Below are 19,507 nucleotides of genomic sequence, written 5' to 3'. Positions count from 1 at the left end.
AGTACTAGAAGGGCTGAGATTGTTTTGCTTTTGTGCTGCCTTTTTGGTTTCATGAAGTAAAAATTCCCTAAAGATGAAACACAAGGTGAATCAGATTTCATCTGGAAAGTAGAACAAGGAGACTCACAAGGGCCTGTCTCCTAATTACCAGATTTTCCATACTTTATGTATAAATCCTCTAAACTGAAGAACCTAAATTCAGCATTAAAATTTGTGTTGTGGTTTGTAAGTAGATCCAAGCTTTTGCAGAGTAATTGTTGGCTGCTGCTGTTATTATTTATGCTTGCACACGCAGACCATGGTGGGCTTGCCTTTGCTGGCAGTGTGGATAGGTTTAAATTTACTCTGATCAAGGCAAAATACCCTGCTGAGAGGCTCAGGTTCAGCATCATGCTAATAAAGTATGTGACTCTTGGACAAGAGCTGCTCTCCATCTGGCAAGCCCAGAGTATGGGCTTCAACAGGATTTCAATTGTGTGTGGCAATCCCTGTGGACATACCCAAAAGTTTTTGGGGAGCCTAATACATGAGAGAAATACATGGCAAAAATATAGTCCCATCTCAAAAATACATGCTTCAGAGTAAACAATCGTAGAGTTCATGGAAGTACTTAACGATAAAGGTAAGGGGCAGCTAGTAATTATGTACACAGATTGTTTTTTGGTTTGTTTTTTTTTTTGCTGGCCTTGAATCAGGCTAATCTTTACTGCACAAGGTAGAGCATGAGCAATATGGAAACAGCTGTGTTATGCGAATTCCTCTGAAATGGTTGAATGACAGGTAACCAATTGTAGTTTGGAGCTGTTCCATGTAGAGTGAATCAACAATTTCCAGCAAGTCAGTCCAGGAAAAATCTGCATGGTTCCTTTTGATGCATACACAGCTGTGAGCTTCTGTGTTGACTGCTTTCAGCTTCAACGAGAAATAGTTTAAAAAAAAAATAAAAAAATAAAAAAATGTATTTAGACCTCAGAGGCACTCAGAAATCTAAAAGATAGACTGAACTAATACTGACATTTCCACTCCACGCTTCCAGCAAGCTTTGTTGTGACAGCTTTTCCTCCCTTTCTCCTGTAGTCTTGTATTTCTCCCCATGACATCCATAGGGAGAAATATGAGTGTATCCTGCAGCAGCTTGATCTGCTCCATGGTGAGGAGTAGGGATGGAGCTCCTCATGTGGACCCAGGGCAGAATAGTGCCCCTTGCTGTGTGGGTGGAGCAGGGAGACCAGCTGCAGGATAAGACTTCAGTCCTTAGACATCAGAAACTTCCCAATCTGCTCTGCCAGAAACAGGTGACAATGAAGCTTTGTGACAGTCCTTAGCACTGGCTACCACAGGCCTCTACAACACCACCCTAACTCTTAAAACACCAGCTCTGCAGGGCTATGGACAACAGATGAGAGGGTTTTGTGAATAAATCCTGCCAAATAGTTTTCCTATTTCAAAAAGCTGCAGTGTTTTACTTCTGGATGGGCTTGCTGTATCTGGCACCGGAGCTCATGGGATTAACATTTCATACCCATAGCATTGAAATAAATAGGAAACACTATTTCAGGAGAAATAAAAATGCAGTTATACAAAGAGTAGCATGATGATTTTTGTTTTGAACGTAAGCTTGGCCCAGTCAAGAATCCCTGAAATTTAATTTGCACTGGCTGGAGATATTTGACCCTTCTTTGCAAAATATTTTACATTGCGTAGATCACATTAATTGTAAACATGCTGAAATGCTCTCTACTACCACTGCTGCTGCCTCTGATTCATTGGTGACCTGTACAAGGAGGCAACACATGCTTATTGTTAAAAAAGCCAAACCAAAAAAAATAAAACCAACAAAAAACATCAAAAACCCAGAAGGATCATCTATTGCTCAGATGAAAGACAGAGACAAAATAACCAATCTGTAATGCAGATTTATTAATAGTCATTCACTGGTTTTCACTGAAATACTCTTCACGTAACCTTGACTTTATTAAGTAGTCCTTAAGGTGCATTTTGAAGACAGATAATGAGTTTAGGGAATAGTCTTATCTACATCAAGCTAATCTTTAACAGCTTGGAAGGGAACTTGCAGAAACTTTTCCACTTTAAGTGACATAGCCATGTTCAAATCAAGCCTTTTAAAATGTCATTTTAATAGGAAGAGTTTACAGGCATTTTTAATAGCTATACTTCATAGAGGAATATGATTTAAACAAAGGTAATAGAAAAAGTTATTGAGTTTTTAATAGTATTAATGGGGCTGGAGGGAAGTGGCGTTGGAGAAGCAGGAATGGTATTGTGGTGGAGTGGCACTTAGTGTCTTGATTAATAAAGACAAGGTAGCTCTTCCTTGAAAAATTAGCTTCTTTCACAGAGGCTGTCCCTTTAAAACTGAGAGCTAGGGCAAAGGCAGGGGTTTTGAGTGGTATTTTGATGCTGAGCCTGCACATGCCACATTGTCCAGCTTCCACAGGCAGAAGTTTGCAAGAGCCTCCTGACCCTTTGCCGACGCAAAGGCTCGTTGTGTGTGTGAGTGGGAGAGGGATGGGGAGGGAAGAACAAAAAGAAACTGAAAAGAAAGCAAACTGAGAGTCCCTATTTTAATAAGAACTCTGATTTAACCCATCTGTACTTTCCCCTCAGTTTCCAGCATGTCCTCGAAAATGATTTCACTTTTCCTGCGTTGTGTGTAGAACCACAGACATGGTTGTGCACCCGGAGGCACACACCAGTCTTTGCCTCCAGCTCATATATAAGTTGCTCGAACCACAGACTGAATTTCAACCTGCTCGTACAGCCAGATGAATTACATGAACCCGCTTCTGCTGATTCCAGTTGGCTTAGCTCATTTTGTTTTGCTTGCTTTATTGTTTGGGCATCAAATGTCCCAGCTCTCCCTAGTGCACACACATTTGGTTTCTGACTAATGCGAAGCCTCCGTCAGAGAGACAGCGTTTGTCATTTAAAATCCAGTATGTCTTAGAGTCAGGTCATGACTCAGATACCACAAACTGTATACAGAATAGACCACAAATTCCTCCAGTAAGACTGAACAAGGCTTTCCGAGAAGCCACTTCCCCCGCTGGTTATATCCTAACCCTGACTGACAGGTAGCAAATAACCATGGCTTTTGAGTGGCATTTTTTTCAACTATGTTTTGTTAAAATTTTTGTCTGCTGTATTCACAGCTGTTTAACATACTGCCTTTTCAGGTGCATACAGAACAGTGCTTTCGGCTAGAGAGGTGGCTGTAGAAATTTTGCTTGGTTAAAGTTTTACAAAAATATTGGCATCAATTGACTTTAAGCTCCAAGGCTGGGGATTTTGAGCAGACACTGAACACCAGGGCAAAACTTAGCCTGATCTGTTTAGGTTCCCTTGAGCTACAGCTGCATCTCTCATGTGCTTTGTGGGCAACACCCATGATCAGCTGGGGTTTGCTCGGATGGTTCCTGAACTTTCACAAAACCTTTTGATGAAGCTGCTAGGGGCTGGAATGGGGTAGGCAAGGGATGGGAGCAGGGCTGATGGCTGCCAGGGAGTTTGCAAGGAAACCTGAAACCAGGTGAGCTTCCGAGGCTGAGTGTTTCCTTGAGCTGGAGATCCGCAGACATTTCTCATTTGAAAGCAGAATTGGAGTTAACAAGCCTCACACTCTTGCTGACCAGTAGTAAATCCCATCTCAGTTTATTACTGAATACAGCACTTTGGCATAAGTCCTCAGTGTCATTTTGCAAGTGGACGGGGAGCAAGTCTCGGTCTTAAATCCTAGCTAGAAAACCATGAGAGTCGGGTGGGGTGCAGCCCTTAGATCTAACGTCTCTTTTTTTCTTTCCCCTTTTTTTTTTTTTTAATGAAACGAGAATTCATCTGCCAACGCACTATTCTGTGCTCTTTTGTCAATAGAAAAGTTGTTTTGCTAATGGTTATCTGTCTGCAAGTCCTTGACCTGCTTGTAAACACATTTCTGCAGGAAAACCCCAGGCCATGGCCTCGAGCATTTACGTCAACAAGAAGAGATAAAGTGACCAAAACTTAACCTGATCTGGCCTGGAGTGCCCTCTACTGCCCCTTGACCAAATACTTCCCTAATCTGTGTCCTTCTGAAAGGAACAGATTGTTGTGTAAGAAGTATTACCTGGAATGAAATCAATTTTGGGAGCCTGACTTCTTCCTCCTTTCACCCTGCCCATAGCCAAATCCTACTGAATCACAGGAGATTAAAGAAGCAGGTCTGGTTAGGTTTTGGTGGAAGAGCAGGAGTTTTCCCCCAAATCACCCCCTTTGTCCCCCCCCACCCCAGGCATCCATCACCCAAGGACAGCCTGATGGGACAGCCCTGGCCACGGTCCGTCATGCTATGTTAAACACGCCACCTTCCAAGCCATGTAGCAAATGTAGGCAAAACTGAACTCGCTGATCAAGTTGCTTTTAAAAGCCATTTGCTGATCCCCTGGGATTTGTTGTGGATTCACACTGTGCAAGCAGAGGCTTTCATACAGCCAGGATTTGGAAAGTCACTAAACTAGGAGTGAGGTTCCAAAGTGCGGTGGGGTGCCGTGAGCCCGGCTGCCAGCCCAGCTTGGGGAGGAGGGCAGGCAGAGCCGCTGTGGTGTGATGGCATGAGCATCCCTGGTTTGGTTACTGCATCTGCTTGTGGAGGCTAGGGTGAGAGCTGGCTGTAACCAAAGATGATTTAGGGGCAGAAGTGACACCAAATTGTTCTGGGAAGGAAGGAATGTGTCTGTATGCTTTTTCAGTAAGAGCTGAGCCTGAAAAGTCGAGGTGCTTACTAGAAGGGAAATGTACACTGTGGAAAATCCTGTGTTTGGTACATAAATGTGAAAAGGGGAAAATACAAGACAGCTCTAGAGATAAAATGACAAACTCTAATTGCCTTTCACAACGAGAGCACTCAGTTTGCACCCTGCTTAAACCACTTGCAAAGCCACTGCACCGAGAAGTTTCATGACTGATCAAAAAGCTGGTGGGCCACATCCTTCTGGGGTGGAGTTTTTTTTCCATCTCTTTAATTCAGTCACAGGTTGCTGAGCTCAGTGTTGCAATGGTGGGCTAACTCCTTTGGCCAGGGTGGTTGCACCACGCATCTCCAGAGTCGCTGTGTGATTTAACAGCAGAGCAAGAAAATTGTATTTGCTGCAAAACCTTTGCTGTCCCAAGGCAGCCCAAGGGTTTCTGCGGTGGAGCTGAGCAGCTGGGAGAGAAGGCAGTGACCCTTCCTGTGGTCCTCTATCCCTTCCATCCAGGATGCTGTGCTGCATAACAAAACATCTTCACACTTCATATATCCAGAGTCAGACGAAGTCTAGGTCTGAGTATTGCACCCTTTATTTTTATAAAGTTTTATAAATAATTTCATGGCATTCTGCAGGAAGTGTTCCATTCTCTATAATTCCAAAATGGCGTTTTTAGGAGACAAAGAAAAACTTGTAGAAAACTGACAGTTTGGGGGTTTTTCATAATAAAAAACTCATAGCATTTTTTTAATGAAAAAAAAAAACAACCCTTTCAAAACTTTGTTTTTGGCATTTCATAACAAAACCAAACCAAATCACCTGCAGAGAGATAATGAGATGCTGCTACCACTATGATTCACAACTTTTCAATACCCATTCTCCAATTGTTCAGACTAAAGGAAGCTGTGAATGTGTCTTGAATTATCTACTCCTGGTATCTGTAGTTGATCACTGCTTGCAAAACTGCACCTGACAGACCAAAAACTCCACCAGGGTGTAAATCTGAGAAGGTGGAAGCAAAACTTAAGGAAAAGGCTCAGCTGAAATTATATTATACCCCTGCATATTGGTACTGAGGGGTTCTTAAACCCTGAAAATTTGTCAGGACCTATCAGACACAGTGGACAAGGTTGTTGCCCCCCAGGTAGGGTTCAGGCCATGAAGCTGAAATCTGTGCCCCAAAGCATCTCCTGCTTCTCTTGGCGGCAGCTTTTTGCCTTCTTTTTCCACATTCACTGGTAGGTACAGTCTCTTGTGGATTGCCTGCAGGTATTTTACAGGCTTCTACCAAGTGTTGGGAAGGGAACATGAAATCCTTCAGGTTTGATTCCTTAGGATACAGCTGTTTTATAGTCTCCTTTTGTGAATTTAACCTTGTTTATCCATACAAAGCAGTTATAATTCAAGTTTTGCATCGTGGGATTAGTTCACAAACTTTAAACTGGACAAAATGTTGGTTTATGAGAATTTCCTGACAGAAAATCAAACTTTGGGGAACAAAACAGATTTTTTTTTTCCTGTATAGAAAGGGTCTATTTAAGGACAAGTGATTGTTTTTCCAGCAGAAAATCATTGTAGGAGAAAATTTTTCATCTCCTAAATTGAAAATGTAAATTTTAACCTTATTCAATAATTCAAAATTATTACTTTTTTTCTTACACCATTTCTTTATTTCCGTGCTTCCAAAAGTTCAACAGGATTTTGAAGATGAACATGGATCTGTTGGACATCAATTCAGATTGAAAAGATTAGTTTTATGGTGAGGAGAACTTGTCTGCCTTGTAAAGTACAAAGCTATTTAATCAAAGAAGGGCTGGATGGATCTGTTCAGTATTCTCAGCTACTTTCCAAACCAAACTTTTGAATACATGTTAGTTAGTTATTCTGATTATGTCATGCTTCTGAACTCCCTCCAGGCTCTGCACTGGAGTTGATATTTATACAGCACTAATAAAGAAAACTTGGTGTGTTTCAAAAAATAATTCCCAAGAAAACCAAAACTGGGTTCAGCAGATGTAACAGAGAAATTTTCAGGGAAGCCTGACTCTCCTTCCTTTCTTGCTAAAAAAGGCCAGCTTTACTATTGCAAGGGAGGAAGTTTTGAAAGCATTAAATGACCCATTTCAATGCTGTTTGTACTCATAATGAACACATACGTAGTCTTTATGTTACAGAAGTTGCCAAACTTAATTGACACTCAAATTTCAAACTTTTGACTTTTGGTCAAAACATATGACTTTTGGTCATATGGAGCATTTCATCAATGTTAAATTTACAAAAATTTTCCTGACTTGAAACTTTCATTTCAGACTGGGACTAAGGCACTTTTTGACATTTCAAACCATTTATTAGATGGGACACCTTAGGCTCCAGTGAATCTAGCGGCTATCAACACAAAGTGAGCACTTGCTATGACTTGGAACAAGATTAACTGTTAGTAACAGCAGTGCCTAGATGCTTCAGCTGAGATCAGCGAAGTCTATAGTGTAATACAGGCATCGGATGAAAGGACACACTTTATTTGCATGTTTATGCCTTTCTTAAACCAGTCAGTCCATCACTTTGTCTGTAAACTTTCCTAACACTGTGATTTGGTGCGCTATTAGAAATAGTAACCCTGTAAGCCAGAAACTGTACGTGTGATTTTCATACAGGCTCACACCCTCATATATATCTGTGTGTCAATATATACCGGCTGACATAACAAATATCTTTGTTTTTAGAAAAAGAGGATTTTCCTTGGGGACTTTAAATAGATTCAGAGGATATTCTGAGTTATCAGACTGTATTTCACTGTGATATTCATATTGTCAATAGTGGGACCTTTCTGTGGAAAATGGGGCTTTTCCTGTAAACATAATAATATTTCTGGATGGTGAAATATACTGTAAATGTTAAACAAGAAAAGAACTAAATTGCAGACTATTCCCTGGTCAGCAAAACCTGCCCATTATTTTTCAGTTTGCTGAATCTGTAGTTTTTACCATTTTTTTTAAACTGTGACTTTTCAGATTCATGAGGATAGCATAGGTAATCTTCATATTCATAAGGACACACTGTCAACTTGCTTTTCATAATTTATAAACTCTTTTTTTCTTATTATTCCCTTTCCCTGTTGGAAGCCTGAAACTGGCATGTTTCCTTAATAGAGCTGGGAAAAAACTCTGCATTTTTGCTCTGGGAGATGCTTTCTCAGAAATAAGCTATCTGTGCTTCATGCAAAGGAGTATTATCCTAGTTGGCTTAGTAGGGCTGGAATTAGTGCTGTAGGGTCTATTTTGCGAGTGTTTGCATGCTTTAGCTTTTCAAGTTGCAACTTGCATTATGGTTTGGTGAGAGATTTGCCAATATGTTACAAACCTTACATGTCTTTTTTGATGTGAGCTGGGTGAATGTTCATCACTTTGTTTGGCTGGACCCTTGCCTTTATCCATCCCAACAGACCTGTTCTCCCCATTGTCTTCTTCACAGTGCCTCACACATTCCCGTCTCCTACTCTTTGCTCCTGGCATGGTGAGAATAGACATTTTTCTTCTGCCCCTGCACCGAGGAACTGGCAAGGACAGGCACCCCTTATTCCAAGATGAAGTGAAAGTAGTTTGATAGCCTTTTCTTGTTCCCCTTTGTAATTTCACAAAATTACTTTTCAATGGGGTTTATAAAAGTAAATATTTCCAGGCATTTAGATTAACCTTGCTGCTGGGCTGAGGTAAGTGGGCAGAAACATTTCTATGTTCGCAGAATTGGTCCCAGAATTTGCAAGAGGCCGAGTTTGATTTCAGAAGTAATTCAGTGTTGATGCTGATTTATAAAGCACTATGAATTTAGTGACTGGGTATGTTAAATACCATCTCTTGGACATGCTAGTCACTATTATGGCAGATAGAATCTGTTTGGAATTACTTTTAATGGTTGCTTGAATTTAAAAAGCTGGTAAGGATTGATTCAAATTGAAGGTCATGAACTCCTTTACCCATTTCCCCTTATTGGCTCAACAAGGGTCCTATTTCATGATCTTTTGGCCATGATGCAACTCATCTGTTTAGTTGAGAAGGTGCTGATATGAGTAATTAAGCTAAAATGGCATTGGGGAAGAACCTGTTAATGTTTAGTAACATATCATTGACTTTGTCCATCCATCTGCCAGTTTCTCCCCCATAAGTTTTGAACTTGCTGGTTGGTTTCAGCAAAATTTGGCACAGGAGTAGAGGTATTTATTAGCGTTATGATGCTAAATGCTTTTGGAGAACTGGCAGCTGGTGGAGGGGAGAGTTTTCCTGTTGGAAGAAAAGACAGCTCAGGCAGCATAGACACACAGATCAGAGTGATTCTGGGTAGATCTGAACCAGCCGTAGTGCATTTGGCCCTTTACTGAGCTGAGTAGGCAGGTGATGAGAGAAGGGTCTCTGAAGTGACGGCAAGAAGAGGGAGGCAGCACAGAGTGGTGTTTTCCAGTGATTTAAGCAATGTGCAGGACATACTTGAAGAAACTGGGCATCGTTAGTTCCACTGCTCATAGAAAACTTTTTTTTTTTTGAGTCTTGCAGAACTTTTACCACTCAGGAGGGCTTGGTCCTTTTACAAGGTTGGATCTCCTCTGGTAATATCCCAAGGAAATATTATGGCTATAGTGGAGTCTGTTACTTTTGATATTCCTTTAGGATGCCCTTCCCTGGGAGTAAGTGTGAAACCTGGGGGTAAATCGCTTCAGAAAAAAAGATCTGTGTGAGAGGTAATCTAAACATTTTTTTTGGTTTGATATGCTCAGGCTCTATCATGAACTCTCCTGCAGGATTACAGCAGATCCTGACCCTGTTGACCTAGTATCAACCCTTTTCTGTAAGCTGTGCACAGCCGAGAAGGAGGAGGATAGATACTGCAAATGGCTTAAAGGCTTAGATGCAGTAGCCTCTGAGTATCAGCACCAGTTCAAAGGATCAAAGGGGGTCTGTGACTCTCTAGCCATGCTAATTAATGGAAGAAGTGGTATTTGGTCTTCATTATGGACTTTAATAAAGAAAAATAAGAGAAGTCAAGTGTTTTGTCCTGTGGTAAAGCACTGAACAAGGCTGGTGAGAGTAACAGAGCCGTCTCCGTTAGGCTTTCAGCAGCATTTCAAGAGCATGGAGCCACTTATGAAGTCACGCTTAGGCAGCAGTTTCTTAGAAGTTAAATGTCCGATAAATGCTGATACTGTCTGATCTGAATTCCTAATATGCTTCTAGATAGAGCAGGCCCTCACAAAGGTCTCCAGTGCTCATGGCATAGAAGAACCCTTTTAGTAAAGGACTCCATGGGTTTCTCCTGTACCCTCTGCTTCAGACACGGGCTCAAGCCCAGCGATGCTGATTCTGTCTCTCAGCAGATCAGGCATCACTCCAAAGTGTGCCTTTCCTTTAAATATCTGTGGGTTGCTACAGAGGTTAATAGGAGGTCAATGGCCAGGGCTCAGATCAGCAGCACGAGCAGCAACTTGGGGACCAAAGCACTCGTGGGCAGAGGGAGCAATAAGAGCATTTTAGGGACATGTTTTATTAGCTTTCAAAAAGGGGAATGCAAAGCTCTCTCCTGAATCCTAAACAATCCCTTCTAATCTCTGACCCTTTTTCCAACTCATTCAGATACTGCTTAAATTTGAAAGAAAATGACTGGTTACAGGAGGCTTTACATTTACACATAGGGACATGCTCTGGCGATGTGTTCACATGCTTATATCGCCTGCTTGTCTTTGCACCTGTTTATGTACACATATTCTATACCTACGTATATGTTATGTACAAATATATGTGTCAGGGTTATAAAGATTGTAAAGCAGTAATTTAAGTTCTTATTTATGTAACCATGTTTTTTTACTAGCAGTGTGTGTGAATTTGGAATTTGTGTAAATATGTTTACATATACCTAAACATTATCAGGGGTTTTAACTCAAAAAATAAACAAACAAAGAAGTAAGGAAAACATATATTTTCTGTGCTTTTGGTGGAAATATCTGGTTTTACTTGAAAACTGAAATTTTTCTGTCTGTTTGCTTTTTGGACTTTCCAAAAACATGTGCATTTCACTAAAGAAAAGTGTGATGTGTTCAAGAGAAGAAAATCTGATACTGACTTTAAAATTAAAGTATTTTTTTCTATAGGTTTCCAATGCAAGTGACTTCATGAATGCAAGTGTATGCCATAACTGAATTTGTGCATGTGGTGCTTGATGGGCTTATGCTTTGGTGTGAATGTTCATTTTAAACTATGATAATGATATAGACCAGAATTGCTAATGGTATGATTTTTATCATGGCTTCACTGTAGAACACAACAGCATGTATGATCATTGGGTATGCAAACAGTGAAATGTGTAAAGCTATTTTTTTATAATTGGTCCCAGGGCAAGGGGTTGATCTCATGTATAAAAGCCTCCAGATATGCTCTTGGTACGGTTTCTAATTAGGGAACCAGGAAAGAACTGAACTTTGGAAACTGTGATGAGTCCGTTTCTTTAAAAAAAAAAAGGAAATAATCACTTTGACCTTGAACTCCAAAAGGCCCTGAAATCAACTGATTTTACCCTTTAAGCTCCTTAACAAGCATGGGGATTAGAGACGAGCTGTGTAGAACGGTTCATATTAGATATAAACGATAATGGACAATAGAAATTCATCTATGAGCTCAGCACAGGCATCCTGTGCAAATTCCATTTCCCCAAGATATGGTGATACCATGTTACAGTGTTATATATACTGCTGATAACAATATGACTTCATCAGTTGGGAAGAGACAGAAGAAAACTCAATAGCAGCAGGGCAAATGCAACTTTCAGAGATGTCCAATCCTGTTCTAATTTGAGTCCATTTAAATAACCACAACCAGGTGTATATAAAAAGGTCAAATATAATCACTTTTCTACCTCATGTAATGAGTAAATCATCTGTTTAGCTATTTGTTTCAAGTATGATGAAATCACCCTCCCTGATGAAGAAATAAAACTTACCAGAGGAATAAACTGACTATAGACTGAAGGTGCACATTTCAGTGGCCTTCTGTCTGTCCACAGCTAAACAAGGAAGGATGCTGCTGTCACTTTAGAAAAACCTTCTTTGGCAATTTCATTTTGGCAGATATTCCCCCCCATGCTCCTCTGGAAAAGGAGGAATCTCATCATATCTTGAAATGGAAAAGTGTGTCACATTTTCAGCAGAAAATGAAAGAACTGAGTGAAATACCTATATGAAGAGAGGAGCTAACACGACTGTAATAATTGGTGGTTTGGGCTTGATAAATGTAACCCACTCAACAAACAGTCGTCCCCCCAGACCCCTGAGAATACACTGAGTTCTTAGGCAGATCTTGAACATAATTTTCCTTCTGAAAATCACACCTGGTGAAAAAAAAAATATTGTGTCTTTTAAAAGGCACCTCTTGTTAATCTTTTTGTTGACATAGAGGGGTGAATGATGTGGTTAAACAGCCTACTTGCCTGCCATGAAAACTAGTGAGAAAAGATATTGCACAATCCTTTCCCTCTTCAGTTTTTCAAAAATTGTTATTCTATTTCACTTTTCCCTTTCAGTCTGTGTGGCCTGGCAGACCAACTGGAACCAAGCCTAGAATAATATTGTCTCAGTTAGTTGATAGGTGTGAGGGCACCTGCAGGCAGATAAAATGTGTTTGTGTTTGTACCAGAATTTGCTATGTAAAACTCAAAATTGTCATGATTTCAGGACAATCTCCAATTTCCCCTGAAAGACTTGGAAAGCAGGGAAGCAAAATTAAAAAGAAAATCAAGTCCGTGCTTTTTCATTAGTTCTGGCAGCTTCCCCTAGAAACACACCCATGCTCAGCAGTATCATTCTTTATTTAGCTCTGAACAGACTGAAGGACCTTAGTGAATTCTTTCTCTCTCCTCCTTTTCAGATAATAGCAATGATGCTGCCACATATTTTGCAAAGTGCTCTTTTCTGGAGCTGAGATTGAGTTACATCCAACGTGATAGACCCCACTGGCAGCCGTGCATTCTTAGCGGAGACATTCCATTACCATGCCAAGTTATTTTCAATTCTATCTGGATTTAATATTTTTTTTTAAACCAGTGCATAAAAGAAAGCTATCGAGTTGCTCAATCAATGTTAGTTTATTATTGCTTGCCCAAGTGTTTAATAAACCTACCCCAACCCTGGACATAGCTTTAAATACTTCATTGACTGTAACAAAGCAGATTTTTCCTATCAGACCAAAGTGGCTCTATAAACCATAATTAAGCACTAATTATGAGCTCTACTGGTCAGATAACAGAAGGCAAAGTCCATTATGCAACTGGCAGAACCAGCAATTAAAGGAGATTATTGTTGTCAGAAATGAAATAAAACAAACAAAAATTTAGGAGGAGGGGAAGATGTGCAATTGACCTGAGTAAACTTCGCATTGTTTGTGGGTTTGGGAGATTATGACATCATGAACACAAAACCCCTAAGACATGATGAGATAGAACAGATGTAATAAGCTGTTCTGGAAAATTCAGAGTTTATTGGATAACAGGTTGTAGAGTCAGGCTCTGTTTGGTTCCACTGTCATACATGGAAAGCAAATACCTGAATGTCCAAAACAGAAGTTGTGTGTTTAGCACAAAACTATTTTTAAGGAAGGTATTTTGTCAGTACCTTTACATTCATTTTTATAAAGCATTCAAAGGCAGAGACGGTTGCCTATGCTCATGGGCTTAAGAACTAGAAAATGGAATTGAAATTGAATGGAGAAGAGATTGACTCCCCAGGAAGGGTGAAAAAGACCTTCTACAACAGGTGAAAAGGAAGTGCGGTTTTATGAATTTGTTCCATTTTAACGTGACTGGCTTCTTTTCACTTGCACCATTTTTTACACTGGCTTAACTTGATTGGCTCCAGTGGAGTTTTCAATTATGCCAGATACCACTGAAGTGTTATTAGCAGCCTGCTCGGAATTTCTCTTGAAAGCCTGAAACTGTTTCTGAGCTAACAATATACTCTCCCCCCTCTCCCTCTTTGAAACAAAATGTTCACTCTGCAGAAAACCTTGATGTCCTGTTGAAACAGAATGCTCAAACACCAAAATGATTTGACTTTTCACATACAAATTTTAAATTTCCATGGAAAATAGGGTTTCCAATTACCTCTAGTGATTGGTATGCTAGTCACAGTTCATATATTCCTAGACCTGATACAGACATTCAAGGGAGCCAAAAGTCCCTTACACACACACACACACACACACACACACAGAGAGACAAGCACATTACAGCTTCCTGGAACACTGTTTAGGCTTTCAGGTGATGGCTGGGAATGGGCCAATATCAGAAGGTAAAGGGCAAAAGAAAGCCATGGAAATGGAAATGACAGTATTTCTTAGTCACAGGCAGGTGCCTCTGTCCCTGACTCGTGATTGTACCTAAAACTCACTTTACTGCTCTCTCCTCTCTGATTTTTTTTTTAAAGCAATTTGCATATTTTGGAGGAAAAAAAAAAAGGATTAATAAATTTCAAATGTTCCTGGTGCTTCTGTGCCAACTGGCACTGGAGGGGGCCTGTAACCTTGCCCAACTGCACTATATATAATTATTAATTAGAAAGCAACCTGGGAAGCAATGATCCTCTCCCCCAGCATAAACCAGAGGAACTACTGAATTCATGGTAGGAAAGAAAATTGGTTTTCCTAGGTCACACTTGGGAGCAAACTTTATTTTACTTCGACTAGTGGTTCACTATCCAGAGTGGAATTATGGGAATTAATTGGAATAACTTGGGTGCTCATTTTATAAATCAGCTGGCAGAACTCCTGCCGTAATTAATGGGTCCGACTGGCAATTTTCCACAAATACACACCCATTTCCCAGTGATTTGCACCACGCATACATGCATTTTGCAGGAGCTCAACTTGCAAAGGGACATATTTAAGAGTTTATAACTGTCCCAATGACAGCAAGTTCTAATTTAAAACTCCTGTGTAATACTTGTTAGGAAGTTTTAATATCAAAAGGGCAGCCAAGGTCTTCCATGAGAAATTTCTAGACAGTGAAAGAAACTAATCCTTTTTAGTGATGTTTGGCTTCTCCTCTGCAGTAGCTGATCTCTGATTTCATATTTTATATCCATGGTTTGTTAATGAAATTTTCTCCTTTAAAGAGTAACCAGGCGGATAGAAAAAATTAGCTGATACTTTGCAGTAAACGTTTGAAGTGAAATTCAAGTAGCAGCCTGAGGCTCACAGTATGTAAAACCAACTACCAAAGTTTTAGGGGGGGCTTAATCTATTTTTCCTTCTCAGGGGACCTCTGCTGTATTAAATTCTTTGGTTGAATAGAAGCAGCCAAGTTGGCATTAGAACTGACTTACCAATTTGCATCTTTTGAAAAGGGATTAGCAAATTTAAAATGTTCCTGGTGCCCCTGTGCTAGCTGGCACTGACAGGGGTCTGTACCCTCACCCGTCACCACTGCCTGCCATGGGTCTACCTGAAAGGTGTTATGAGGCCTGCTTCAAAGAGAAAAAGAACAGGAGATTAGGCAGCAGGAGAATTTTAATGTCCACACATGGTGACATCACTGCTATTTATGGTACACACAGGGAAGACAGGCTTGTTCCAAGCTCATCCCTGGATGTAGTGTTCAGGCTTTTCTTTCCTGGCACCCAGGTTCATGAAGTTTTAACAGCACTTTGAGATGCCTTGATATACATGAGGCAACGTGCCTGGTCCCACAGCATCTCCAGAGTGGAAGTGTGAGGTGGATCTCACTGGAAACTCAGAGCCACAAAGGTGGGTTTAACCTCTGAATTTTATCCTCATCTAAGTTAGTCTTCTAGTTCAGTCATCAGTATTGGGGGCTGCCTCTGGAACATGGAGAAAAGAAAGCCCTTTGACAGGACAATTTATCACACCTGTCTTAGGAAGCAGTTACCTCCACTTCTCCGTGGCCATGGAACCAGATTGACTGTTGTCACTGGCTAAATGCAGCTACTTGTAATTTGTAGGGAGGAACTGTCATTTCAAAGGGCCAACTTTTGTCTGTGGTCTACAGAAGGAGCCCAAACAACTTGCTTAGGCTGGGTGCGTGTGTAGGTGACTTGAAGTCTGCCAGAAATTGTCATCAGGGCATTGCTTTAGATGGCTTAAATTTCATTCAAGGCCATGCAAGTTATATATCTCAACTATTATCTTCTGAAGAACCTAAAATCAACCAGTAAGAAACATTAGGCATACAGACATGGTAGAATTTGGATGTTCAAATGTGGTCAAAAGGTTTCTTGGAGTGCAGGACAATGCCAGTTTTCAGCAAAATACTCAGCATTTCTTCAGTTTGTCCTCTGAAAAATGTTTTTGAGAGGTCACATTATGTTTTTGTGTATGTTTTTATAACACTAAAGAAAATCCCACGAAATCAAGTGATTTTCAGTAGTGATCAAAATCAAGTCTTTTGTTTCTTGGGACTTCTATTTCTCTTAGGTATATAAAAGGCTTACAAGAGGAGGAAAAAGGCTTGCACAATATTCCCAAAATGCTAGAACAGGCACCTTCTAAACTCTCTTCTGAAGGCAAATTAGCTTGGACTTAGGAGCATCAACCAATAAAGCTGTCTTGCTATTGAAGATGCTCTATTCCTTATACCTTAAAATGATGAGGGTACAGTGCTGCCACTATTGCAGTGATACAGGGGGAAGACAGCAGACCATCAGACAGTCATATCCAAAATCAGATTCAGGGCCTCCCTCTGTGCCCAGAAGGATGGGAAACTCAGGACAGAACAAGCCCTTCTCAGGACCCCATTGGGAAATAATGGTCCAACTTCATTCCAACTTCATTCCAACTTCAGGCATGAGACTAGGAGCTTATGTGGTAAATGAAAATTTGATGAGTGTTTGCTTACCTCCTCCCCATGCACATTTTATATTTCCTATGTACGTTGTCTGATATTATATGCCTATAAAGCTGCAGCTTTTTTTTTTTTTTTTAATAAAAGGCCACCTGTTTGCTTTACTTTTAATGCTTCTGCAGTATTTGAAACCCTATAAAACTCTGTGGGTACTTCCGTTGGAATAAATATGATGGGCCAAATCCAGCCCATACTGCTCATACCAAATTTCTTGTATGAGATGGGACTGTGATAATGTGTACACAGTAAATGAAGATTTGATGCCAAATAATTGTAGCAGATTTTTTTTCTACCCTCCCAAGATTTCTGTTTGATTTGATCAGGCTGCCTGCTGTCTGAGGTGTGTGAGGGAGGGAGCAGGCGTAAGGGAAGTTCCTTCTGCAAGTTAGTCACGGAAGATCTCTTTGTCTTCCCTTCTGAAGTAAAAAAACTGCTGAGAACTTCATTCAACTGCTCATTTGGATAAAACTAGACACCCTGGTGTCAAGTGAATAGGAAGCAACGGGAGGTCAACATGTCTCGGTGCCACAGGAGAAGGAGGTGGCCAGAACTTCACAGTGATCAGACCATGTATATATATGCATATATACTACCAATATCAATCACTAGATGGAACATGTATATGACATATGTACACATGTTAAAGTCTATCAATGTGCAGAGAGGGAAGCAGCAGCTTCCTTTCCCCTGCTTGCATGCCTGCTCCCTCTGAACTGAGGAAGAATAAATGAAAGATGCAAATGAAACACCCCAAATTACTGGAAAGTATCCTGAACTATGAGGAAGGCAAAGCAACGGCCCAGCAGGGAGTGGAAAATGTAATAACGACAAGTTTTGTGCCTAAAGGGAAGGCAGGAATGAAATCAGAAAGATCCGATGGGGTCAGGTGAGTAAAGAGTCAGCCAAGCAAGGGAGTGTGAGATACCCGGAGGCAGTGCGATATGCTGGCAAGGAGCCACACTGCTGGTGAGAGAGAAGTGTGCATATGTGTGAGCGAGAGCAAAGGGGAGGAAGAAAGGCAGAGACAACACACCTTAGTGAGCACTGGAAAGGTCCTTTGATAGCAACAGCCCACATCCCCTTGGCAGAGGCTGTGGATGTAGGATGCACCAAGGTGCACAGAGCCCCAGGAAGGTAGGAGCCAATGCTTCCGTGTTTGCCCCTCCACCAGGTCCTCATCCCTGTTCACCTGGGTGGGAGCAGACGGCAGGATACAGGCACTGCAATGCTGAAAATGTCAAAACCCTGCAATCTGTGGGAAGCCAGGGTGAGCTGGGCTGGGGAGCAGGCACCGATGCTGACTGTGGCAGTCATTTCCATTAGCCCGTGAAAGGCAACTTAAAAATCAAGGTTTATATTTGCCATTGGCTATTTAATAGGGGATTAGTTAAAGGGAACAAACTGGCAGTAGGTTTAGATGGATGTGACTACAGGGACAAAGGCTTAACTTGATGTGCTTGAAAATGACATTTGCCTGTTGCCAAGCAGATGTGGCCTGCTCGTACCTGTTGCTTTGGTACAAGGGTGGTGGGCGATGCGAGGAGCACAGATGGAGTGGTACCCTGGCAAGCCCATGGCTGGTCAAATTTCCACCACAGCCACTGAACTGTGAATCAATCCATTATTCAAATCCAGGGAGATGAGGGGTTTTTGAAGGAGTACTATTAGCAGAAGGCAGATCAGCATTTCTAGGTTTCCAGAGGTGTACATGCAACTCCTAAAGTTTCATAACATTTCTTGCGAGTGTGTGTGGAGTCACAAACACTTGGGCTATAAAAACCCTGACAGCTTTCCTACTCTGACACTGTTAGGTTATTCCCTGCTCTCTGCTGTTTTCGTTGCTCCTCCAGCACTACCTTTTGAGAACCTCAACTTTACAAGATGTTGCTGTGGCTGGCTGTTGCTCCATGCACCAGTCTGTGTGTCCAAAGGGAATGAGAGTGCTCTTCAGCCCCTTTCCAAAGATCTGGCTTCTTCTTTTGGCCACGTGATTTTTCTTTTTGGTAGGCAGCAGGAATGCCATTCAACAAGAAGAATCCAGAGCTGCCCAGGCAGACCAAGTGACCCACTGAAGGCAGCTTGGAGCCAGTCAGCCAAGCTGGATCTGCTTGAAAAAAAGGGCAGGGAAGCAGGGCTGGAGTGGGACTAACTGGTTTTAGTGGGTGGTGTAGCTTTCTGGGATGCTGTTATAGGCAGAAACAATAGCTACTTCTCGGCCTTGATGGCATCTGGTCTGTCTGATCACAGCTAGCTAAGGGATCTGCAGAATAAGTTGATTGAAGGCCTTAGGACATGTCAAGGGGAACAAGTGCAGGACAGAGTGCCAGCTCACTGGGCAAATGGCAGGAAGCCTGTCTTTATCAGGATGCTGCAGGCAGGAAATGATTTGAAGTACACAGACTTCTTGTAGGGTGATTGAGGGAAGGGAGGAAAGCAAGAACAGGAGCAGCTGTGGCTATATTTCAAAGTTGGTTTCCATCTTCTTTCTTGCATTACTGCTTTTTTTTTTCCCCTAAAAAAAAACCCACAAAAAAACCCAACAATAAGGCATTTCTAGTTATTACCCCATTCTTTTCTGTTTTTAAGGGTATGTGCCCCAGTTTGGCAATATTTCAGGTACATGGAAAGAGTTGTTCTGAAGCCAGTCTCAGCTCTGTCTGTGGTTCTTATGGCCTGCTTAGGGTTGGCTGTAGAATGAATTACAGCTATTTAAGGGATATTGTGAATGTCAGTGTGGTTGTGTAGGTACCCTAAGCTGACTGAGGATCAAAACAGAGTAGTCAAACTGTTGGTATAGAAAACCTTGAAGGAAGGTGGTATAGGGGTCTGGCAGAGTCAGCCAGGCTTCCCTTCCATGGTGTCACCCCCAAATCAGG

This window comes from Falco peregrinus, chromosome 1, assembly GCF_023634155.1.
Source record: "Falco peregrinus isolate bFalPer1 chromosome 1, bFalPer1.pri, whole genome shotgun sequence".
In the NCBI taxonomy this organism is placed as follows: domain Eukaryota; kingdom Metazoa; phylum Chordata; class Aves; order Falconiformes; family Falconidae; genus Falco; species Falco peregrinus.
The sequence above is the reverse complement of the archived record's forward strand: the minus strand, read 5'-3'. Positions refer to the sequence as shown.